Source organism: Capra hircus, unplaced genomic scaffold (assembly GCF_001704415.2).
Source record: "Capra hircus breed San Clemente unplaced genomic scaffold, ASM170441v1, whole genome shotgun sequence".
Classification (NCBI taxonomy): Eukaryota; Metazoa; Chordata; class Mammalia; order Artiodactyla; family Bovidae; genus Capra; species Capra hircus.
This window is the reverse complement of record NW_017190158.1, coordinates 191601-217381: the sequence shown is the minus strand read 5'-3', so window position 1 is coordinate 217381 and position 25781 is coordinate 191601.

The window sequence follows — 25781 nt, the reverse complement described above, 5'->3', positions numbered from 1 at the left end:
CCTCTTGGTGAAAGTGAAAGCGGAGTATGAAAAAGTTGGCTTAAAGCTCAAAATTCAGAAAACTAAGATCATGGCAACTGGCCCCATCACTTCATTACCAGTAGATGGGGAAACAGTGGAAATAACACCTGACTTTATCTCTCTGGGCTTCAAAATCACTGCAGATGGTGACTGCAGCCATGAAATTAGAAGATGCTTACTCCTTGGAAGGAAAGTTATGAGCAACATACATAGCATATTAAAAAGCAGAGACATTACTTTGTCAACAAAGGTCCATCTAGTCAACGCTATGGTTTTTCCAATGGTCATGTATGGATGTGAGAGTTGGACTGTAAAGAGGGATGAGTGCTGAAGAATTGATTTTCGTGAACTATGGTGTTGGAAAAGACTCTTCAGAGATGCATCCAACCCATCCTAGGGGAAATTGGTCCTGGGTGTTCATTGGAAGGACTGAGGTTAAAGCTGAAACTCAGTATTTTGATCACTTGATACAAAGAGCTGACTCCTTTGAATAGACCCTGATGTTGGGAAAGATTGAAGGCACGAGGAGAAGGAAATGACAGATGATGAGATGGTTAGATGGCATCACCAACTCAGTGGATATGAGTTTGGGTAAACTCTGGGAGTTGGTGATGGACAGGGTGCCGTGCACATGGCTGAACAATGGAACTATACTGAAAGATTAACGGCCAGAGGAAAAGATCAGCGGAAAGGCAAACAATTGAATAAATGTAGAAAAAATATAATTGGTTTTTTAAAAAGTAAAAATTAAAACTCTATAAAAGAATTTTTTTAATGGAAAAAGAAAGAAAAAAGGGAAAACAATACTCCACAGAACTGCAAAAGCCCAATGTAGAGGCAGAGATTCATAACAACAATAAAAAGTGTGACAGGATATACACATATAAATATACAGCCATTAGCAAAATCAAAAGAGCCCATCAAATATAAAGCACAATGGATTGAGGTGGTGGACAAAGGAAACCAAAAATTAAATCTACCAGACGAAAACTAACTGAATCACAAACTGCAAAACAAAACTAGAGCAAGGTACCAATGGGGGAATAAATCAATGAAAATGAAACAAATTTGTTGATAGGAAAGCAAAGAAAGAAGACAATAGATATGCAAAGTTGAATAGAGATAGGTAAAGATGATTTATATACATTAAAGATTAACTGCAAGGGAAAAATGAACAGAAAAAGAAACACTTTACTCTACTGTAAAGTGTTATGTTATTTATACAGTTTATTACCTTCATCAGGTTGAAGAAATTTTCTACTTCTAGTTTGCCAAGAAATATATACAGAATGTGCTCAGTTGTGCCCACCTCCTTGCAACCCCATGGAGTAAAACCCAAAAAGACTCCTCTGGCCTTGGTGATTCTCCAGGCAAGAATAGTGTCACAGGTTACCATTTCTCCCTCCAGGGATCATCTCAACCCAGGTCTCCGACATGCCAGGACAATTTTTTGCTAGCTGAGCCACTAGGGAAGCACAAGACTACTAAACTGAATTAGCCTCTGTGTTATCCAGGGGTTCTTCTCAAGTCAGGAATAGATATTAGATTCCAGGATTTCTCAAGATGACCCTACTTTGTTTCACTTTTAGTTTTTATTAAGTTAAATTACACAGATTTATTTTCAACTGTTTAACCAATGCTTCATTTGTAAGGAGACAAAAATCGATAGATTATGCTGTGTCATACTTTGCATACATTTGTGTAGTCATGATTCATTCTAGACACTTTTCAAGTGCACAATATTCTCCTGTTGGCCTTCTAATCTTTCATTTATTCTATTCATTGTGTTTGTCATCTGACAGTATAGTTTTCAATCTATAAGATGAAATTGGGTCTATTTTATGATGTCCATGTCCCTACTTAATTTTATAACATGCAAAACACAGTTATTTCAAGTTACTTAATGTCTGCAGTTTCTAAAATCTATGCCACTTCTGGGTCAGCTTAATCTCTCAAGAGAATTTTAATATGATTTTCATACCTTCAGTTCAGTTCAGCCCCTCAGTCGTGTCCGACTGTTTGCTAGCTCATGAATCGCAGCACGCCAGGCCTCCTTGTCCATCACCAACTCCCGGAGTTCACTCAGATTCATGTCCATCGAGTCAGTGATGCCATCCAGCCATCTCACCCTCAGTCGTCTCCTTCTCCTCCTGCCCCCAATCCTTCCCAGCATCAGAGCCTTTTCCAATGAGTCAACTCTTCACATGAGGTGGCCAAAATACTGGAGTTTCAGTGTTAGCATCATTCCTTCCAAAGAAATCCCAGGGCTGATTTCCTTCCGAACGGACTGGTTGGATCTCCTTGCAGTCCAAGGGACTCTCAAGAGTCTTCTCCAACACCACAGTCCAAAACATCAATTCTTTGGTGTTCAGCTTTCTTCACAGTCCAACCCTCACATCCATACATGACCACTGGAAAAACCATACCCTTGACTAGATGGACCTTTGTTGGCAAAGTAATGTCTCTGCTTTTGAATATGCTATCTAGTTTGGTCATAACTTTTCTTCCAAGGAGTAAGTGTCTTTTAATTTCATGGCTGCAGTCACCATCTGCACTGATTTTGGAGCCCCCAAAATTAAAATCTGACACTGTTTCCACTGTTTCCCAATCTATTTCCCATGAAATGATGAGACCAAATGCCATGATCTTCATTTTCTAAATGTTGAGCTTTAAGCCAACTTATTCTCTCTCCTCTTTCACCTTCATCAAGAGGCTTTTTAGTTCCTCTTCACTTTCTGCCAGAAGAGTGGTATCATCTGCATACCTGAGGTTATTGATATTTCTCCGGGCAATCTTGATTTCAGCTTTGTTACTTCCAGCCCAGGGTTTCTTACCTTAGTGAGATTAAATATCTTTTTTAATGTGGTTAGAGTCTAGTTCCATAGCTTTATTTTCAGTTGGCTGCTCATGTATTTTAAACATCTCTTAATAAAGTGAATGGCCTGTGCTACATCTTTCTTATAAATTGTTGCTTTAAGCCTTTTTCACATTTTTCTATCATGTTTTAGGTTCTTCTAAAAATGTTAGAAGTCATCTTGTGGGTTTGTTTATGGTGTGATTTGTTCTAGCTCTTAAAATTTTAAGCAGTGTAATGCATCGTGGGCGAATAAACAACCAGTGGACACCAGGAAATGAGCACTTCACAGGAAAGCCAGGAAGTACCACTATGTCAAAAATTAGTGACCCCAGGGGCATACCTCAGGATAGCTGACACTGCTTGTCAATTAGGAACACAATACCTGTGGTAAAGCCCAAAATTAATTCACATTCCTCTGGAGAAAACCACCCCAATGAGAAACATTGAGAGATAGATGGGCAGGGCATGATTACTTAGTGTTTTCTCCAAGAAACTGGAACCTTGTGGTAGCTATTCATGGAAATGAATTCCACCACAGTCTTGACAGTAAGGTAAGCTCCGATGGAGATGCCAGAAGGAAAGTAAGGTGAGAAAAGAAATTTGCGAGGGAACATGTTGCAAACACCCTTGCACACAAGGCTCATACACCGCTGGGCAAGCTCCACTCCTTCATGGAAATACTAATTATTCTCAGGTTGTCATTTCCTTCTTGGGTCATCCAGGACAACCTGAAACATGCATTTGCCTATCTCATGCCCATCACCCTGTTATAAACCAAGCTTAGGTAGTACACATAGTGAGCTGCTCATGAGTCCTAGATTTGAAACAAGACTGTTCCAAGTAGAACAAGGGCAAGTTTATTCAGTGCATTCTCACAGCATGAAGACAGGGAGTTCAGACTGGTAACTAGAAAACTGAGGAAAAATATGTGAACACTGAGAAAAGGACTAGGGTGCACAAAATTTCTTATAGGTGACCCAGAATTAAAAAGTCTCCAAGGTGCTTTAAGGCCACGTTTTCAACTGACACTTCAGTAGAATTCAGTTGCTCAGTAGTGTCTGACTATTTGCAACCCCATGAATCGCAGCACGCCAGGCCTCCCTGTCCATCACCAACTACCGTAGTTCACTCAGATTCACGTTCATCGAGTCAGTGATGCTATCCAGCCATCTCATCCTCTGTCGTCCCCTTCTCCTCCTGCCCCCAATCCCTCCCAGCATCAAAGTCTTTTCCAATGAGTAAACTCTTCTCATGACATGGCCAAATTACCGGAGTTTCAGCTTGAGCATCATTCCTTCCAAAGTAATGCCAGGGCTGATCTCCTTCAGAATGGAATGGTTGGATCGCCTTGCAGTCCAAGGGACTCTCAAGAGTCTTCTCCAACACCACAGTTCAAAAGCATCAGTCTTGAATGCTCAGCTTTCTTCACAGTCCAACTCTCACATTCATACATGATCACTGGAAAAACCATAGCCTTGACTAGACGAACCTTAGTCAGCAAAGTAATGTCTCTGCTTTTGAATATGCTATCTAGGTTGGTCATAACTTTTCTTCCAAGAAGTAAGCATCTTTTAATTTCATGGCTGCAATCACTATCTGTAGTGATTTTGGAGCCCCCAAAAATAAATTCTGACACTTTCCACTGTTTCCACATCTATTTCCCATGAAGTGATGGGACCAGATGCCATGATCTTCGTTCTCTGAATGTTGAGCTTTAAGTCAACTTTTTCACTCTTCTCTTTCATTTTTATCAAGAAGCTGTTTAGTTCCTCTTCACTTTCTGCCATAAGAGTAGTCATCTTCATATCTAAGGTTATTGATATTTCTCCCAGCAATCTTGATTCCAGCTTGTGTTTCTTCCAGTCTAGCATTTCTCATGATCTACTCTTCATATAAGTCAAATATGCAGGGTGACAATATACAGCCTTGACGTATTCCTTTTTCATTTGGAATCAGTCTGTTGTTCCATGTTCAGTTCTAACTGTTGCTTCCTGATCTGCATAGAGATTTCTCAAGAAGCAGGTCAGGTGGTCCAGTATTCCCATCTTTTAAAGAATTTTTCCACAGTTTATTGTAATCCACACAGTCAAAGGCTTTGGCATAGTCAATAAAGCAGAAATAGATGTATTTTCTGGAATTATCTTGTTTTTTTCCATGATCCAGCAGATGTTAATTTGATGTCTGGTTCCTCTGCCTTTTCTAAAACCAGCTTGAACATCAGGAAGTTCGCAGTTCACGTATTGCTGAAGCCTTGCTTGGATAATTTTGAGCATTACTTTTATGAGCATGTGAGATGAGTGCAATTGTGTGGTAGTTTAAGCATTCCTTGGCATTGCCTTTCGTTGGGATTGGAATGAAAACTGAGCTTTTCCAGTCCTGTAGCCACTGCTGAGTTTTCCAAATTTGCTAGCATATTGACTGCAGCACTTTCACAGCATCATTTTTCAGGATTTGAAATAGCTCCACTGGAATGCCATCACCTCTACTAGCTTTGTTTGTAGTGATGCTTTCTAAACTCCACGTGACTTCACATTCCAGGATGTCTGGCTCTAGATGAGTGATCACAACATCGTCACTATACGGGTCATGAAGATTTTTTCTGTACAATTCTTTTTCTTGCCACCTCTTTTTAATATCTTCTGCTCAGGTTAGGTCCATACAATTTCTGTCCTTTATCAAGCCCATCTTTGCATGAAATAAATGTTCCCTTGGTGTTTCTAATTTTCTTGAAAAGATCTCTAGTCTTTCCAGTTCTGTTGTTTTCCTCTATTTCTTTGCATTGAACGCTGAAGAAGGCTTTCTTATCTCTTCTTGCTCTTCTCTGGAATTCTTCATTCAGATGCTTATATCTTTCCTTTTCTCCTTTGCTTTTCGCTTCTCTTCTTTTCACAGCTATTTGTAAGGCCTTCCCAGACAGCCATTTTTCTTTTTTGCATTTCTTTTCCATGAGGATGGTCTTGATCTCTGTCTCCTGTACAGTGTCACGAACCTCATTCCATAGTTCATCATGCACTCTATCAGATCTAAGCCCTTAAGTCTATTTCTCACTTCCACTGCATAATCATAAAGAATTTTATTTAGGTCATACCTGAATGGTCTAAAGGTTTTCCCTACTTTCTTCAATTTAAGTCTGAATTTTGTAATAAGGAGTCCATGATCTGAGCCACAGCCAGCTCTTGGTCTTGTTTTTATTGACTGTATAGAGCTTCTCCATCTTTTACTGCAGAGAATATAATCAGTCTGATTTCAGTGTTGACCATCTGGTGATGTCCATGTGTAGAGTCTACTCTTGCGTTGTTGGAAGAGGATGTTTACTATGACTAGTGCACTTTCTTGGCAAAACTCTATTAGTCTTTGCCCTGCTTCATTCTGCATTCCAAGGCCAAATTTGCCTGTTACTTCAGGTGTTTCTTGACTTCTTACTATTGCATTCCAATCCTCTATAATGAAAAGAACATCTTTTTCAGGGCGTTAGTTCTAAAAGGTCTTGTAGGTCTTCATAGAACCATTAAACTTCGGCTTCTTCAGCGTTACTGGTTGGGGCGTAGACTTGGATTACCGTGATATTTAATGGTTTGCCTTGGAGATGAACAGAGATTATTCTGTCGTTTTTGAGATTGCATCCAAGTACTGCATTTCAGACTCTTTTGTTGACCATCATGGCTACTCCATTTCTTCTGAGGGATTCCTGCCTGCAGTAGTAGGTATAATGGTCATCTGGGTTAAATCCACCCATTCCAGTCCATTTTAGTTCGCTGATTCCTAAAATGTCAACATTCACTCTTGACATCTCTTGTTTGACAACTTCCAATTTGCCTTGATTTATGGACCTGACATTCCACTCTTTACAGCCTCGGACCTTGCTTCTATCACCAGTCACATCCACAGCTGGGTATTGTCTTTGCTTTGGCTCCATCATTTCATTCTTTCTAGAGTTATTTATTCACTAATCTCCAGTAGCATACTGGGCACCTACTGACCTGGGGAGTTCCTCTTTCAGTATCCTATCATTTTGCCTTTTCAGACTGTTCATGGGGTTCTCAAGGCAAGAATACTGAAGTGCTTTGCCATTCCTGTCTCCAGTGGACTACATTCTGTCAGACATCTCCACCATGACCCGCCTGCCCTGGGTTGCCCCGCAGGCATGGCTTAGTTTCATTGAGTTAGACAAGGCTGTGGTCCTAGTGTATTTAGATTGACTAGTTTTCTGTGAGTATGGTTTCAGTGTGTCTACCCTTGATGCCCTCTTGCAACACCTACCATTTTACTTGAGTTTCCCTTCCTTGGGCATGGGGTATCTCTTCATGGCTGCTCCAGCAAACGGCAACCACTACTCCTTACCTTGGACGAGGGGTAAACAGACACTTCAATTCAGCCTAATTATCAAGGAGGGATTTTTAGGCAAGATATTAAAAACTACATAATGATGAAACATGAGAGAGAATAGAATGAAACAACAAATAGTGTGGCTTGAGCAGAGTTTGGAGGAGACACACTTTCCCTGCCATGTGAACCATCTGAGTTGACATAAAGAGATAAGGATGGCAGATGTGTTTGGAGAGCTCTTTAACAACATTAAAAATATCCCATTTCTCCCACCAAATCATAAGAGTTGCTCCCCATCCTTCCCTAGTGGGGTCAAGATGGGGCTTTGTGATGCCAAGACTCAACCAGAGACACCATTGGCTGGGGAAGTGACTTGCAGACCTCATAGAGCATGAGGGTGTGCCTCCTGAGGAGGAGTATATATAGCGATATCTGGGATTCTGAATCAGACCACTCAGTGTCTTCAAAATGATGAAGTTGGCTAGAAAGCCACAAGATTCTACAGCAATTATGGAACAGCTGACTTTATATACCCAGGAGGGAAAGATGAAGACCTCCTGAGGTCGAAAGGAAGTGTCAAGGTGAGCTGGACTCACCTAAGCTCCTGATGTCTTTCTTTGTTTGATTTACTTAGTATTATCATCTCTTGGTCCATCCATGTTGAAAAAGTAGCATTTTTTTTTCATTCTTTCTTATGGCTAATATTTCATTTTATGCATAATAATAATCTGCCTTTATCCGTTTACTTATCTATGGTCATGTAAGGTTGCTTCTAGGTTTTTGAACTGTAGATTGTGCTTCTATAAGCACTGTTGTGTATGTCTATTTTCTGATGAAAGTTTTAATCTTTACTGGATATATGTTAAGTAGTGAGATTGTTGGATCATATGGTAACTTTATTTTTAGTTTTTAGTTTATTTTTTCTTCCTTTTTTTTTTTTTTTAACTTCATACCAGGGAGGGAGATGGACAGGAGGTTCAAAATGGAAAGGATATATGTATACATATGGCTGATTCGTGTTGAGGTTTGACAGAAAACAAAATTATGTAAAGCAATTATCCTTCAACAAAAAAATAAGATTAATTCAAAAATAACTTCTTACTATTTTCAGTGGTGGCTGCATCAGTTTCTTAACTTTCATGTATAGGATGTTGTTAATCTTCCTACAGTACTGGTTGGCTTATATGAGCTTTAAAAAAAGAAAGCTGAGTGCTGAAGAATTGATGCTTTTGAACTGTGGTGTTGGAGAAGACTCTTGAGAGTCCCTTGGACTGCAAGGAGATCCAACCATTCCATTCTGAAGGAGATCAGCCCTGGGATTTCTTTGGAGGGAATGATGCTGAAGTTGAAACTCCGGTACTTTGGCCACCTCACGTGAAGAGTTTACTCATTGGAAAAGACTCTGATGCTGGGAGGAATTGGGGACAGGAGGAGTAGGGTACAACAGCGGATCAGATGGCTGGATGGCATCACTGTCTCGATAGACATGAGTCCAAGTGAACTCCAGGAGTTGGTGATGGACAGGGAGGCCTGGCATGCTGTGATTCATGGGGTCAAAAAGATTCACATAAGACTGAGCTACTGAACTGAACTGAACTGAATTTTGTCTAAGGTCAAATAACAAGAAAGGAACACAGCCCCACCCATCAACACAAACTTAAATTAAAGATTCACTGAGCATGGCCACAACCTATCAGAAATAGATAAAATTTTCCCCTTAGTCGGTCTCTCTCATTAGGAAGCTTACATAATCCTCTTATTTTTCTTCACTAGAGGGCAGACAAAAGGAAATCCACAGTCACAGAAGAGAAACCAATCTGATCACATAGGCCACTACCTTGTCTAACTCAGTAAAACTATGAGCCATATTATGCAGTGCCACCCAAGAAGGATGGGTCATGGTGGACAGTTTTGACAAAACGAGATTCACTGGAGAAGGGAATGGCAAACCACTTCAGTATTCTAGCCTTGAGAACCCCATGAACAGTATGAAAATGCAAAAAGTTGGAACACTGAAATATGACATCTTTAGGTCAGTAGGTGCCCAATATGCTTCTGGAGATCAGTTGAGAACAAACCCCATAAAGAATGAAGAAACAGAGCCAAAGGGAAAACAATGCCTGGTTGTGGATGTGATGGGTAATGGAAGTAAAGGTCGATGCTTTACAGAGCAATACTGCATAGGATACTTGGATGTTAGGTCCATGAAACAAGGCAAATTGGAACTGGTCAAACAGGAGATGACAAGAGTGAAGAATGGCACTTTAGGAATCAGCAAATTAAAATGGACTGCAATGGATGAATTTAACTCAGATGTCCATTATATCTACTACTGTGGAGAAGGAAATGGCAATCCATTGCAGTGTTCATGCCTGGAAAATATCAGGGATAGGGGAGCCTGGTGGGCTGCCATCTATGTGGTCACACAGAGTCAGACATGACTGAAGCAACTTGGCAACAGCAGCAGCAGTGAGCAAGAATGAAGTGGCCATCATATTCAAGAAAAGAGTCTTAAATGCAGCATTTAGATGTAATCTCAAAAAAAAAAAAAAAAAAAGAAAACAACGAAAAACAGTTACTGTTTGTTTCAAAGGTAAATTATTCCATATCACATTTAGTCCAAGTATGCCCCAAGCTAAAGGAGATCAGTCCTGGGTGTTCATTGGAAGGACTGATGCTGAAGCTGAAACTCTAATACTTTGGCCAACTCATGTGAAGAGTTGACTCATTGGAAAAAGCTCTGATGATGGGAGAGATTGGAGGCAGGAGGAAAAGGAGACTACAGAGGATGAGATGCTGAATGGCATTACTGACTCGATGGACATGATTTTGGGTAAACTCCGAGAGTTGGTGATTGACAGGGAGGCCTGGTGTGCTGCAGTTCACGGGGTCACAAAGAGTTGGACACTACAGAACTGAACTGCATGCCCCAACCAGCAACACTGACAAAGCTGAAGCTGCACAGTTCTATGAAGACTTACAAGACCTTTTAGAACTAACATCCAAAAAAGATGTCCTTTCTGTTATAGGAGACTGAAATTGAAAAGCAGCAAGTCAAGAAATACCTGCAGTAGCAGGCAAATTTGGCCTTGGAATACAGAATGAACAAGGGCAAAGGCTAATAGAATTTTTCCAAGAGATGAACACCCTTTTCCAACAAAACAAGAGAAAATTCTACCAGATGGTCAATACCAAAATGAGATTGATTATATTTGTTGCTGCAAAAGATGAATAAGCTTTATCAGTTTGGTTCACTTCAGTAACTCAGTCATGTCGAAATTTTTGTGACCTCATGAACTGCAGCATGCCAAGCCTCCCTGTCCATCACCAACTGCCATGACCCACCCAAACCCATATCCATTGAGTCTATGATGCCATCCAACCATCTCATCCTGTGTCATGCCCTTCTCCTCCTGCCCTTCATATTTCCCAGCATCAGGGTCTTTTCAAGTAAGTCAGCTCTTGTTATAAGATTGCCAAAGTATTGGAGTTTCAGCTTCAACATCAGTCCTTCCAATGAACACCCAGGATTGATTTTCCTTTGGGATGAAATGGTTGGATCTCCTTGCAGTCCAAGGGACTTTTAAGAGTGTTCTCCAACACCACAGTTAAAAAGCATCAATTTTCAGTGCTTAGCTCTCTTTACAGTCCAAATCTCACATTCATATATGACCACTGGAAAAACCATAGCCTTGACTAGACAGATATTACATTGACAAAGTAATATCTCTGCTTTCCAATGTGCTCTCTAGGTTGGTCATAACTTTCCTTCCAAGGAGTAAGTGTCTTTTCATTTCATGGCTACAGTCACCATCTGCAGTGATTTTTGGAGCCCCCAAATAATAATAATAATAGTTAATAATAAAGTCAGCCACAGTTTCCACTGTTTCCTCATCTGTTTTCCATGAAGTGATGGAACCAGATTCCATGATCTTAATTTTCTGAATGTTGAGTCTTAAACCAACCTCTTCATGCTCTTCTTTCACTTTCATCAAGAGGCTCTTTAATCCCTCTTCATTTACTGCCATAAGGGTGGTGCCATCTGCATATCTGAGGTTATTATTTCCACTTGCAATCTTGATTCCAGGTTGTGCTTCATCTAGCTCAGCATTTCTCTTGGTGTACTCTGCATATAAGTTAAACAAGCAAGGTGACAATATACAACCTTGATGTACTCCTCTCTCTATTTGGAATTAGTCTGCTGTTCCATGTTCAGTTCTACCTGTAATTTCCTGACCTGCATATAAGTTTCTCAAGAAACAGATTAGGTATTCCTTCAATGGTATTCCCATCTCTTTCAGAATTTTCCAGTTTATTGTGATCCACACAGTAAAGGGCTTTGGCAGTCGATAAAACAAAAATAGATAATTTTATGGAACTGTCTTGCCTTTTAGATGAGCAAGGGGGTGTTGGAAATTTGAACTCCAATTCCTCTGCCTTTCTAAAATGAGCTTGAAAACGTGGAAGTTAATAGTTCATATATTGTTGAAACCTAGCTTGGAGAATTTTGAGCATTACTTTTCTAAAGCATGAGATGAGTGCGATTGTGTGGTGGTTTGAGCATTCTTTGGCATTGCCTTTCTTTGTGACTGGAATGAAAACTGACCTTTCTAGTCCTGTGGCCACTGCTGACTTTTCCAAATGTGCTTACATATTGAGTGCAGCACTTTCAGGAATCGTCTTTCAGGATATGAATTATCTCCTCTGGAATTCCATCACCTCCACTAGCTTTGTTCGTGGCGTTGCTTCCTAAGGCCCACTGGACTTCACATTCCAGGATGTCTGGCTCTAGCTGAGTCTGAGTGATCACACCATTATGATTATCTTGGTCATGATTTTTTTTTATACATTTCTTCTGTGTATTCTTTCCACCTCTTCTTAATATCTTCCACTTCTGTTCAGTTCAGTTCAGTTCCATCACTTAGTCATGTCCAACTCTTTGCAACCCCATGAATCCCAGCACATCAGGCCTCCCTGCCCAGCACCAACTCCCGGAGTTCACTCAAACTCACGTCCATCAAGTCGGTGATGCCATCCTGCCAATTCATTATCTGTCATCCCCTTTTCATTCTGCCCCCAATCTCTCCCAGCATCAGAGTCTTTTCCAGTGAGTCAACACTTCGCATGAGGTGGCCAAAATACTGGAGTTTCAGCTTTAGCATCATTCCTTCCAAAGAAATCCCAGGGCTGATCTCCTTCAGAATGGACTGGTTGGATCTCCTTGCAGTCCAAGAGACTCTCAAGAGTCTTCTCCAACATCACAGTTCAAAAGTATCAATTCTTCAGCGCTCAGCTTTCTTCACAGTCCAAATCTTGCATCCACACATGACCAATGGAAAAACGGTAGCCTTTACTAGACAGACCTTAATTGGCAAAGTAATGTCCCTGCTTTTCAATATGCTATACAATTTCTCTCATTTATTGAGCCCATCTTTGCATGAAATATTCCTTTGATATCTTTAATTTCCTTGAAGAGATCTCTAGTCTTTCCCATTTTATTATTTTCCTCTATTTTTCCACTGACTGCTGAGGAAGGCTTTCTTATCTTTCCTTGATATTCTTTGGAACTCTGCATTCAAATGAGTATATCTTTCCTTTTCTCCTTTGCTTTTCACTCTATTCTTTTCACAGATATTTGTAAAGCCTCCTCAGACAGCCATTTTTCTTTTTTGCATTTCTTTTTCTTGGGGAGGGACTAGATCCCTGTATCCTGTACAATATCATGAACCTCCTTCCATAGTTCATCAGGTACTGTATCAGATCTAGTCCCTTAAATCTATTTCTCAGTTCCACCTTATAGTCATAATATATTTGATTTAGTTCATAGCTGAAGAGTCTAGTGGTTCCCCCATTTATTTCAATTTCAGTCTGAATTTGGCAATAAGGAGTTCATGATCTGAGCCACAGTCAGCTCCCAGTCTCGTTTTTGCTGACTGTATAGATCATCTCCATCTTTGGCTGAAAAGAACATAATCAATCTGATTTTGGTTTGGACATCTGGTAATGTACATGTGTAGAGTCTTCTCTTGTGTTGTTGGAATAAGTGGGTTTTTTTGTTTGTTTGTTTGTTTTTTGTTTTGTTTTGTTTTGTTTTGTTTTTGCTATAACCAGTATATTCTCTATCAAAGCTCTATTAGCCTTTGTCCTGCTTCATTCTGTACTTCAAGACCAAATTTTCCTGTTACTCCAGGTGTTTCTTGACTTCCTACTTTTGTATTCCAGTCCCCTATGGAATGAAAAGGACATAGTTTTTGGTGTATTATTTCTAGAAGGTCTTGTAGGTTTATATAGAACCATTCAACTTCAGCTTATTCAGCATTTCTGGTTGGGGCATAGACTTGGATTACTGTGATATTTAACAGTTTACTTTGGAAATGAGCTGAGATCATTCTGTCCTTTCTGAGATTGCATCTAAGAATTGCATTTTAGATTCTTTTGTTTACTATGATGGCTACTCCATTTCTTCTAAGGGATTCCTGCACACAGTAGTAGATATTGTGGTCATCTGTGTCAAATTCACCCATTCCAGTCCATCTTAGTTTGCTGATTCATAGAATGTCGATGTTCACTCTTGCCATCTCCTGTTTGACCACTTCCAATTTGCCTTAATTCATGGATGTAAGATTCCAGGTTCCTATACAATATTGCTCTTTACAGCATTGAACTTTGCTTTATCACCAGTCCCATTCACAACTGGATGTTGTTTTTCTTTGACTCGATCCCTTCATTCTTTCTGGAGTTATTTCTCCACTGATTTCCAGTAGCATATTGAGTGCCTACCTACCTGGGGATTTCATCTTTCAGTTTCCTATCTTTTTGCCTTTTCACACTGTTCTATACAATGAGTAAAACAAGACTTGGAGTTAACTGTGGGTCAGATCATGAACTCATTATTGTCAAATTAAGACTTGATTTGAAGAAAGTAAGGGAAATCACTAGCCTATTCAGGTATGACCTAAATTAAATCCCTTATGATTATACAGGTGAAATGAGAAATAGATTCAAGGGATTATATTTGAAGACAGAGTGCCTGAAGAAGTATGGACAGAGTTTCATGACATTCTACAGGAGGCAGGGACCAAGACCTCCCCCTACCAAAAAAAAAAAAAAAAATGCAAAATGGCATAATGGATGTCTGAGGAGGCCTTATAAATAGCTGTGAAAAGAAGTGGAGTGAAAGTAAAAGAAGGAAAGTAATGATATACACATTTGAATACAGAGGTCTAAAGAGTAATAAGGAGAGAGACACCCTTCTTTAGTGATCAATGCAAATAAATTGAAGAAAAAATTGAATGGGAAAGACTAGAGATGTCTTCAGGGAAATGACAGATAGCAAGGGAACGTTTCATGCAAAGAGAGGCACAATAAAGGACAGAAATGGTATGGACCTAACAGAAGCAGAAGATATTACTAGTGGCCTTTTTGATTTCTCATTTGTGATATCGCATTGGAGTTTAACTTTTCTTGTCCCTGATAATAGAGTAAATAAGGCATATTTCATGAGGCATCTTCCTTCACTGAATTGCATTTACCTGTGGAAGTTTCCCTCCTGACTGTGTGGTTTGTTCTTGTTTTTGTTTCCGTGTGCAATCCCTGGACATTTTGTAAGTGCAGGTGTCATTTGAGCCTCTCTGTCTTGTGAGTCGTCAGTGTGAGAGGAATTGCCCTGAAAGCTGCTGTCTCTGTTCTTGTTGGTTTTACTGTAGTTCATATTTCTTGTTTGACAAAGCTGATGTACAGAGTTGCCTTTGTTGTAGCCTTACCGATTCTTGCTCCCTTATGCGGATACACAGAGGCATTCAGCAGTGGTTATTTCCCTGGACTTGCTCTCAGAAAAGGTGTATTGCATCATTCTTTCTAAACCTGTCCCTGTGGATTTTGTATTTGACAGGTATTTCTGGAAATCTATGAATTTCAGACTTTTAATATAAATGTTCCTGTCACCCATTTCCTTTGCTAAGCAACAATTGATGCAAATGGTGGCTAAAGCCATGAAATTAAATGATACTTGCATCTTGGAAGAAAACTTGTGACCAACCTAGATAGCATATTAAACAGCAGAGAAATTATTTTGCTGACAAATATTCATGTAGTCAAACCGATTGTTTCTCTGGCAGTCAAGTATGAATGTGAGAGTTGGAGTACAAAGAATATTGAGGACAAAGTAATTGATGATTTTGAATAGTGGTGTTGGAGAAGAGTCCCTTGGACGACAAGGAGAGTAAACCAGTCAGTCCTAGAAGATATCAGTCCTGAATATATGTTGAAAGGACTGAAGCTGAAGTTGAAGCTCCTACACTTTGGCTACCTGATGGGAAACACTGACTCATTGATAAATACCCTGATGATGCTGGGAAATGTTGAAGGCAGGAGAAGAGGATGTCAGAGGATAATGTTTGGTTGGCATCATTGACTAAATGGAGATCAGTTTTAGCAACTTGAGGAATTTGGTGATGGACAAGGACAGGGAAGCATGTCCATGGAATTGCAGAGAGTTGACTGAACTGAATATTCCATTGTGTATATGTACCAAAATTTTTTGTCCATTCATAGGTCAATGAACACTTAGGTTGGCTCCATGATCTTGCTATTGTAAACAGTCCTGGAATGAAGAATAAGATACATGGGTCCTTTTGAATCTTGGCTTACTCAGGGTGTATGACTAGGAGTGGTATTGCTGGGTCATATGTTGGTTTTATTCCTATATTTTTTACAGAATTTTCATAACCTCTTCTATAGTGGCTGTATCAATGTATATTGACACCAACAGTTCAAGTCAGTTCAGTTCAGTCACTCAGCCATGTCTGATTCTTTGCAACCCCATGAACCACAAGACAACAGGGCTCCCTGTCCATCACCAACTCCCAAAGTTCACCTAAACCCATGTCCATTGAGTCAGTGATGGCTACAAGCCATTTCATCCTCTGTCTCTCCTTCTCGTGCCCTCAATCTTTAGCAGGATCAGGGTCCTTTCCAATGAGTCAGTTCTTCGCATCAAGTGGCCATAGTGTTGGAGTTTCAGTTTCAACATAGGCCCTTCCAACGAACACCCAGGACTGATGTCCCTTAGGATGGACTTATTGGATCTCCTTGCAGCCCAAGGGACTTTAAAAGGTCTTCTCCAACACCACAGTTGAGCATTAATTCTTCAGCGCTCAGCTTTCTTTATAGTCCAACTCTGACATCCATACATGACCACTGAAAAAACCATATTCATGGCTAGACAGACTTTTGAGGCAGAATGTCTCTGCTTTTTAATATGCTCTCTAGGATGGTCATCGCTTTCCTTCCAAAGGCTAAACGTCATTTAATTTCATGCCTGCAATCATCATCTGCAGTGATTTTGGAGACACCCAAAATAAAGTCAGCCACTGTTTTCACTCTTTCCCCATCTATTTGCCATGAAGTAATGGGACTGGATTCCATGGTCTCAGTTTCCTGAATGTTGAGCTTTTCACTTTCATCGAGAGGGTTTTTAGTTCCTCTTCACTTTCTGCCATAAGGGTGGTGTCATCTGTATATCTGAGGCTATTGGCATTTCTCCTGGCAATTGTTATTCCAGCTTGTGTTTCCTTCAGCTCAGCGTTTCTGCTGATGTACACTTCATATAAGTTAAATAAGCAAGGTGACAGTATACAGCCTTGACATACTCCTTTTCCTATTTGGAACCAGTCTGTTGTTCCATGTTCAGTTCTAACTGTTGCTTCCTGACCTGCATACAGGTTTTTCAAGAGGCAGGTCAGTTGGTATGGTATTCCCCTCTCTTTCAGAATTTCTCACAGTTTATTGTGATCCATACAGCCAAGGACTTTAGCATAGTCAATAAAAGAGAAATAGACATTTTTCTGGAACTCTCTTGCTTTTTCAACGATCCATTGGATGTTGGCAATTTGAACTCTTGTTCCTCAGCCTTTTCTAAAACCAGCTTGAATACCTGGAAGTTCATGGTTCACGTATTGCTGAAGCCTAGCTTGGCGAATTCTGAGCGTTACTTTACTAGCATTTGAGATGAGTGCAATTGTGTAGTAGTTTGAGCATTCTTTTGCATTGCCTTTCTCTGGGAATGGAATGAAAACTGACCTTTCTAGTCCTGTGGCCATTGCTGAGTATCCCAAAGTTGCTGGCATACTAAGCCCAGTGCTTTCTCAGCATCACCTTACAGGATTTGAAATGGCTCAACTTAAATTTCATCATCTCCACAAGCTTTGTATGTAGTGATTCTTCTTAAGGCCCACTTGACTTCACATTCCAGGATGTCTTGCTCTAGGTGAGTGTTCACACCATCATGATTATCTAGGTCATGAAGATCTTTATGTACAATTCTTCTGTGTATTCTTGCTACCTCTTCTTAATCTCTTCTGCTTCTGTTAGTTTTCTACCATTTCTGTCCTTTATTGACCCATCTTTGCAGGAAACGTTCCCTCGACATCTTTAATTTTCTTGAAGAGATCTCCAGAGTTTCCCATTCTATTTTTTTCCCGCTATTTCTTTCCATTAATCATTGAGGAAGGCTTTCTTATCTCTCCCTGCTATTCTTTGGAACTTTGCATTCAAATGCATATATCTTTCCTTTTCTCCTTTGCTTTTCGCTTCCCTTCTTTTCACAGCTATTTGTAAGGCCTCCTTATACAACCATTTTGCTTTTTTGCCTTTCTTTTTCTTGAGGATAGTCTTAATTCCTGTCTCCTATATAATGTCACATACCTCCATCCATAGTTCATCAGGCACTCTGTCTATCAGATCTATCTCTTAAAACTGTTCCTCACTTCCACTGTATGGTCATAATGGATCTGATTTAGGTCTTATTGAATTTCTCCACTTTCTTCAATTTCAGTGTGAATTTGGCAATAAGGATTTCATGTTCTAAGCCACAGTCAGCTCCCTGTCTTCTTTTTGCTGACTGCATAGAGCTTTTTCATATTTGGCTGCAAAGAATATAATCAATCTGATCTCTGCTTTGACCATCTGGTGATACACATGTGTAGAATCTTCTCTTGTGTTATTGGAAGAGGGTGTTTGCTATGACCAGTGCGTTCTCCTGGCAGGGATATCTTAGCCTTTGCCGTACTTCATTTTGTACTTCAAGGCCAAATTTCCCTGTTACTCCAGGTGTTTCTTGACTTTCTGCTGTTGCATTCCGGTCCCCTATAATGAAATGTCCCCTTTACTTCACACCCTATCCAGCATACATTGTTTGTAGACTTTTTGATGATGAGCTTTCTGACTGGTGTGACGTGACATCCCATTGTAGTTTTGATTTGCATTTCTGTAATAATAAGGGATATTGAGCATCTTTTCAAGTGTTTGTTAGCACTTTGTATATCTTCTTTGAGGAAATGACTGTTTATGTCTTGTTCCTTTTTTTTTTTTAACTTTCCCACTTTTTGAGTGGGTTGTTTATTTTTCTGGTATTGAGTTGTACGAGTTGCTCATATATTTTGGATGTTAATCCTTTGTCATCTGTTTCATTTGCTATTAATTTCCCCCATTCTGAGGAGTGTCTTTTCACCTTGCCTATAGTTTCCCTCGTTGTGTAACATATTTTAAGGTTAACCAGGTCACATTTGTTTACTTTTGTTTTTATTTCCATTGTTTTAGGAGATGTGTCATAAGGGATCTTCTATTGATTTATGTTATCAAATGTTCTGCCTATGGTTTCCTGTAAGAGTGTTAAAGGTTCTAGTCTAATATTTAGGTCTTTAGTCCACTTTGAGTTAATCTTTGTGGATGGTGTTAGAAAGTGTTCTAATTTCATTCTTTTACATGTCAGTCAATTCAGTTGCTCAGTCGTGTCTGACTCTGTGCGACCCCATGTAGCTGACCAGTGTTCCTGGCACCACTTGTTGAAGGGACTATATTTGCCCCATTTCATATTCTTGCCTCCTTTGTCAAAAATGAGGCACCCATAGTTGCATGGGTTTGTTTCTGGGCTTTCTTTTCTGTTCTGTTGTTCTAGATTTCTGGTTTCGTGCCAATACAATAATTTCTTTAAGACTGCAGTTTTGTAGTATAATCTGAAATCAATAGGGTTGATTGTTGCAGTTATATTCTTCTCTCTCAGGACTGTTTTGGCTATTCGGGGTCTTTTGAGTTTTCATATGAATTATGACTTTATTTCCTTCCACGCTGTCAAAAATGCCACTGGTAATTTCATAGGGATCACAGTGAATCTGCGGATTGCATTTGATAGTATAGTCATTTTCATAATATTTATTCTTCCTACTCAGGAACATGGAATATCTCTCCATCTGTCTATATTATCTCTAATTTATTTCATCAGTATCTTATAATTTTCTGTATATAGTTCTTTGCCTCCTTAAGTTTTTCCTAGATATTTTATTCTTTTTGTTGTAGTGGTAAATGGGATCAACTCACTAATTTCTTTCTGATTCTTCATTGTTAGCATTTCCGTGCAAGCAAACAATGCAAGTGATTTCTGTATATTGATTTTGTATCCTGCAACTTTGCCAAATGGACTGATTAGCTTTAGTAGTTCTCTGATAATATCTTTTGGGCTTTCTATGTACAGTATCATGTCATGCACAGTGAGTGCTTTACTTCTTTTTTTCCAGTCTATCACTGATTTTTTTTTTTCTTTTCTGATTGCTGTACAAGGATTTCCAAAACTATGTAGAATAATAGTGCTGAAAGACTTCACCCTTGTATTCTTCCCAATCTTAGGGGGAACACTTTCAGTGTTTCACCACTGAGAATAATATTTGCAGTGGGCTTATCATATATGGCATTTACTATGTGGAAGCAGGCTCCTTCTGTGCCCGTCTTTGTTTTGTTTTAACAATTTTAATCATAATTGGTTCTGAATTTTGTTAATTTTTTTCTGCATCTATTTATAGTGTTGTATCATTTTATGTTTAAATTGGTTAATATAGTGTATCACATTGATTAGTTTGTATATATTGAAGAATCCTGTGTCTATGGAATAAACCCAACTTAATTATGAAATATGAACTTTTTGATGTGTCATTTAATTCTGTTTGCTAAAATTTTGTTGAGCATGTGTGCATCTAAGTTCATCTAAGTATTATTGGCCTGTAATTTTCTATTTCTGTGTTGTCTTTGTCTGGTTTTGATATCAGGGTGATTGTGGCCTCATAGAATGAGTTTAAAAGTGTTCCTTTCTCTGCAGTATTTTGAAAGATTTTTGGAAGGATAAGTATTAGCTTATCTCTAAATGTTTGATAGAACTCACCCTGAAATCATCTGCTCCTATGCTTTTGTCTTTTGGGGGATTTTTTTTTTTTATCACAGTGAAAGATTGTTGCTGAACCATGATAGACACTGGAATTCTTGGCTTCTGGAGGAAAAGAATTCAATCTGTGACCAGAGAGGACGGTTGCTCACTCAGAACTTTTTTAAAGCATAAAAGACATAGAGAAAGCTTCGGACATACACATCTAAAAGGGACAGACATGTATCTCTTTCAGTTCTGGTTTCCTCAGTGTGTATGTCCAGCAGTGGGATTGCTGGGTCATAAGGCAGTTCTATTCACAATTTTTAAAGGAATCTCCACACTGTTCTCCAAAGTGGCTGTACTAATTTGCATTCCCACCAAAAGTGCAGTAGAGTCCCCTTTTCTTCATACCCACTCCAGCATTTATTGCTTGCAGACTTTTGGATCACAGACATTCTGACTGGTGTGAAGTGCTACCTTATTGTGGTTTTGATTTGCATTTCTCTAGTAATGAGTGATGTTGAGCATCGCCACCTGTATGTTTTCTTTGGAGAAATGTCTATTTAGTTATTTGGCCCTTTTTTTTTTTTTTAATTGGGTCATTTATTTTTTCTGGAATTGGACTGCATAAGTTGCTTGCATATTTTTGAGATTAGTTGTTTGTCAGTTGCTTCATTTGCTATTATTTTCTCCCATTCAGAAGGCTGTCTTTTCACCTTGCTTATATTTTCCTTTGTTGTGCAGAAGCTTTTAATTTTAATTAGATCCCATTTGTTTATTTTTGCTTTTATTTCCAGAATTCTGGGGGAGTGGATCATGGAGGATCCTGCTGTGATTTATTTCAGAAAGTGTTTTGCCTACGTTCTCCTCTAGGAGTTTTATAGTTTCTGGTCTTACATTTAGATCTTTAATCCATTTTTAGTTTATTTTTGTGTGTGGTGTCACCCCAATGTTCATGGCAGCACTGTTTATGATAGCCAGGACATGGAAGCAACCTAGATGTCCATCAGCAGATGAATGGATAAGAAAGATGTGGTAAATATGCACAATGGAGTATTACTCAGCCATTAAAAAGAATACATTTGAATCAGTTCTAATGAGGTGGATGAAACTGGAGCCGATTATACAGAGTGAAGTAAGCCAGAAAGAAAAACACCAATACAGTATACTAACACATATATACGGAATTTAGAAAGATGGCAATGATGACCCTGTATGCAAGACAGAAAAAGAGACACAGATGTGTAGACTGGACTTTTGGACTCTGAGGGCAAGGGAGAGGGTGGGATGATTTGGGAGAATGACTTTGAAACATGTATACTATCATGTAAGAAGCGAATCACCAGTCTAGGTTTGATACAGGATACAGGATGCTTGGGGCTGTTGCACTGGGATGACCCAGAGAGATGTTATGGGGAGGCAGGTGGGAGGGGGGTTCGTGTTTGGGAACGCATGTACACCTGAGGTGGATTCATGTCAATGTATGGCAAAACCAATACAGTACTGTAAAGTAAAATAAAGTAAAAATAAAAAATTTTTAATAAAATAAAATAAAAGGGACAGACAGAGTTCCTCCTGGATAGTCTTTAGCTGGATATTATATAGCTACTCTGTGTGTGTGTGTGTGTGTGTGTGTGTGTGTGTGTGTGTGTGTGTGTGTGTGAAGTCACTTAGTCGTGTCCAACTCTTTGCAACCCCGTGGACTGTAGTATGCCTCTGTCCATGGGATTCTCCAGGCAAGAACACTGGCATGCATTGCCATTTCCTTCTCCAGGGGATCTTCCAAACCTAGGGATCGACCCTGGGTCTCCTGCATTGCAGGCAGACGTTTTATCCTCTGAGCAATCAGCGAAGCTGCAGTCTGCTAGTTAAAGAAAGGAAATGTCTCAAAACTCACAGAATGGTACCAGGTGAGTCATCCCAGGCCATAAAATCATTGACATAAATCTTGAAGAAAGGTAGATTTCCATACAAATATATAATTTCATTAACACAGAGTAGGAAAACAATGTATGAGTATAATGTACTGTTTATCAAGTCAGTTCTGAGCCTTTAGGTGAACTGACTTGAAGACAGAATCTACAGTAAAGGCATGGTACATTAACAAAGCTTAAGACAAACATTTATATTAGAAAAATGCATTGGTTAGCTCAAGGTTTGAGAAAAGTTAAGTTCAGGTGGAACCAGGTGTCATTATGGCAACACAAAATTTTAAGAGAAACCTCTTTTTTGTATATTTGTATAGAGAAGGGGAAATAATATAGCATTAGTGTGTTTCATCCTGCAACTTAAGAGAGAGATAAAAAGTGTGACACTTGCAGCCTATTACCTCCATTTGGAGACCCCTGTCCTTACTACCTGTTACACTCTTACCCCCCGCTCCCCCCATACACACCTTTTTCTTTTATGAGAATGATGTTGCCTAGGGAAACAAACATTGTTGTTTCATAACAGCTGGTAAGGGGCATGGTCCCTAAATTGGTGAGGCAACAGATCCTCCTAAGCCTCAAACTAAGAGTCTTTGATCCAGAGGCCTCAAGTAGTAGATGGAGCAAACTGCGGCTCTTATGGAAGTTTGGGTAGCCATTTGTAACTAAAAAGCATTCATGAGACTAGAAATAAATCCACTACACAGTTACAGATGCAGGGGGTAAACAGCAAAACAGAACAATCAGAATTATTGTAATTAAGATAGTTTTCCACCATAGGGAACTGGTTCAGTTCAGTTCAGTCGCTCAGTCGTGTCCGACTCTTTGTGACCCCATGAATTGCAGCAGGCTAAGCCTCCCTGTCCATCACCAACTCCCAGAGTTCACTCATATTCACGTCCATAGAGTCATGATGCCATCCAGCCATCTCATCCTCTGTCGTTCCCTTCTGCTCCTGCCCCCAATCCTTCCCAGCATCAAACTCTTTTCCAGTGAGTCAACTCTTCACGTGAGGTGGCCAAAGTACTGGAGTTTCAGCTTCAGCATCATTCCTTCCAAAGAAATCCCAGGGCTGATCTCCTTCAGAATGGAATGGTTGGATCTCCTTGCAGTTCAAAGGACTCTCAAGAGTCTTCTCGAACACCACAGTTCAAAAGCATCAATTCTTCAGCACTCAGGCTTCTTCACAGTCCAACTCTCACATCCATACATGTCTACTGGAAAAGGCATAACCTTGACTAGATGAAACTTAGTCAGCAAAGTAATGTCTCTGCTTCTGAATATGCTATCTAGGTTGGTCATACCTTTTCTTCCAAGGAGTTAAGTGTCTTTTAATTTCAAGGCTGCAGTCACCTTCTGCAGTGATTTTGGAGCCCAAAAAAATAAAATCTGACACTGTTTCCACTGTTTCCCCATCTATTTCCCATGAAGTGATGGGGCCAGATGCCATGATCTTCATTTTCTGAATGTTGATCCCAGTTTTTCACTCTCCTCTTCAATTTCATCAAGAGACTTTTTAGTTTCTCTTCACTTTCTGCCATAAGGTTGGTGTCATCTGCATATCTGAGGTTATTGATATTTCTCATGGCAATCTTAATTCCAGCTTGTGTTTCTTCCAGTCCAGCATTTTTCATGATGTACTCTGCATATAAGTTAAGCAGGGTGACAATATACAGCCTTGAGGTACTCCTTTTCCTATTTGGAACCAGTGCCTGTCCATTTCTAACTGTTGCTTCCTGACCTGCATACAGAATTCTCAAGAGGCAGGACAGGTGGTCTGGTATTCCCATCTCTCTCAGAATTTTCCACAGTTTATTGTGATCCACACAGTCAAAGATTTGGCATAGTCAATAAAGCAGAATTACATGTTTTTCTGTAACTCTTTTACTTTTTCCATGATCCAGTGGATGTTGACAATTTGATCTCTGGTTCCTGTGCCTTTTCTAAAACCAGCTTGAACACGATAATTCAAGTCTATGCCCCAACCAGTAACGCTGAAGAAGCTGAAGTTGAACGGTTCTCTGAAGACCAACAAGACCTTTGAGAACTAACACCCAAAAAATGTTCCTTTTCATTATAAAGGAACTGGTTAACGTCCCCCAAAGTGAGGCAGTTGAGGCTTCAGGAGTAGCCATAACCAGAATCAACGTGTTCATATGTTTAGTAAAGTGAGTAACATTAGTGCTTATATTAGGTCTATATGTACAGCACTGGCTATTAATAATGGCACAAGTTCCTCCTTGTGCAGCTATCAGAATATATAAGGCTAAACTGTTTTGTAAACCATCTTTCTAATTTGCATTTGTACATCATTAAGAGCTGAAATCAGTTTTGCTGTATCTTGTAAAGCCCATTGAGTAAAATTAATCAAAACACCCACTTGTAGCATAACATCTGTAGTTCCCAGAGTGGGATCAAACACTGCAGCCAAATAATCATACCAGTGAAATACAAACCTTGCCCACCGAGTTTTAAGAGGTGGTAAATTAACAGGCTTTTCTGGAAGCTCTGAAAATAGGAAGCCATGAGAAAAAGCTAGATCTAGGGTGCATCTCCCTATCCAGCCAGGGAGAAGCCATACCATACCCAATAAGTCACATTTGGAACAAGCCAGCGTGACTGAGATATCCAGTTTCAAGAAACTCCTGGCCAGGCAAAGGGAGGACCTGAACTAGGGTTGGAATTCACGGGAATGATTACCTTGCATATTTTTTGAGGCAAAAATTCCATTTTTTTTTCAATTATTATAATTAGGTTGTTCACTAACTTCTGGGGATGGCTGTATTTGTTCCCAGCTGATAGGGGCAGTAAATATTAGACTTCCTTTTTCAGTAGTCAGTCATATAAACTCATCTCATATTTGATAAATACCAAGTAAAAAGCCAAATTAAAAGTTACATTAGGTCCGCAGTTAAAGTACAAAGTGTTGTGCCAGTTCATCTTAGGGTTGTTAACTGTCATCAGACTAGGAAGAGCCATTGTATATCATTCTTGTTGAAGGTATTCACAGACTTGAAGAAAGTTTTTTTCCTTGAAATGGAGACATCTACCATGGGAAGCCTCCATTGATGAAGTCGGGAGCACTCTGCACATCCAGCAGTTAAACCGATTGTGGAATCCAGCATAGGAGGGAGCCCCAGGCAGAAAGGCACTGTCTTGAGGATCAAATGGAAGACTCAGGATTTTTGGAGTCAACAGAAGAAGGCTGACTTAGACTATCAGGCCCATCTTAAATGTCCAAAGACACAGCATAGCAAGTAATGACATAAAATGATGTCATTTAATTCTGGTCAGGGTGCAACCACTTAACTCGACTGTGATGCACCCACGAATCATTTCCTGGCACTTTGATAGCGCTCAGAGAAGAAAGAATAGCCTTGCAAGGGCCTTCCCAGAGGGGTCTGAGGAATTGGCCCCCAGATCCCAACATTTTTCATCAGGACTTGGTTCTGGTTCA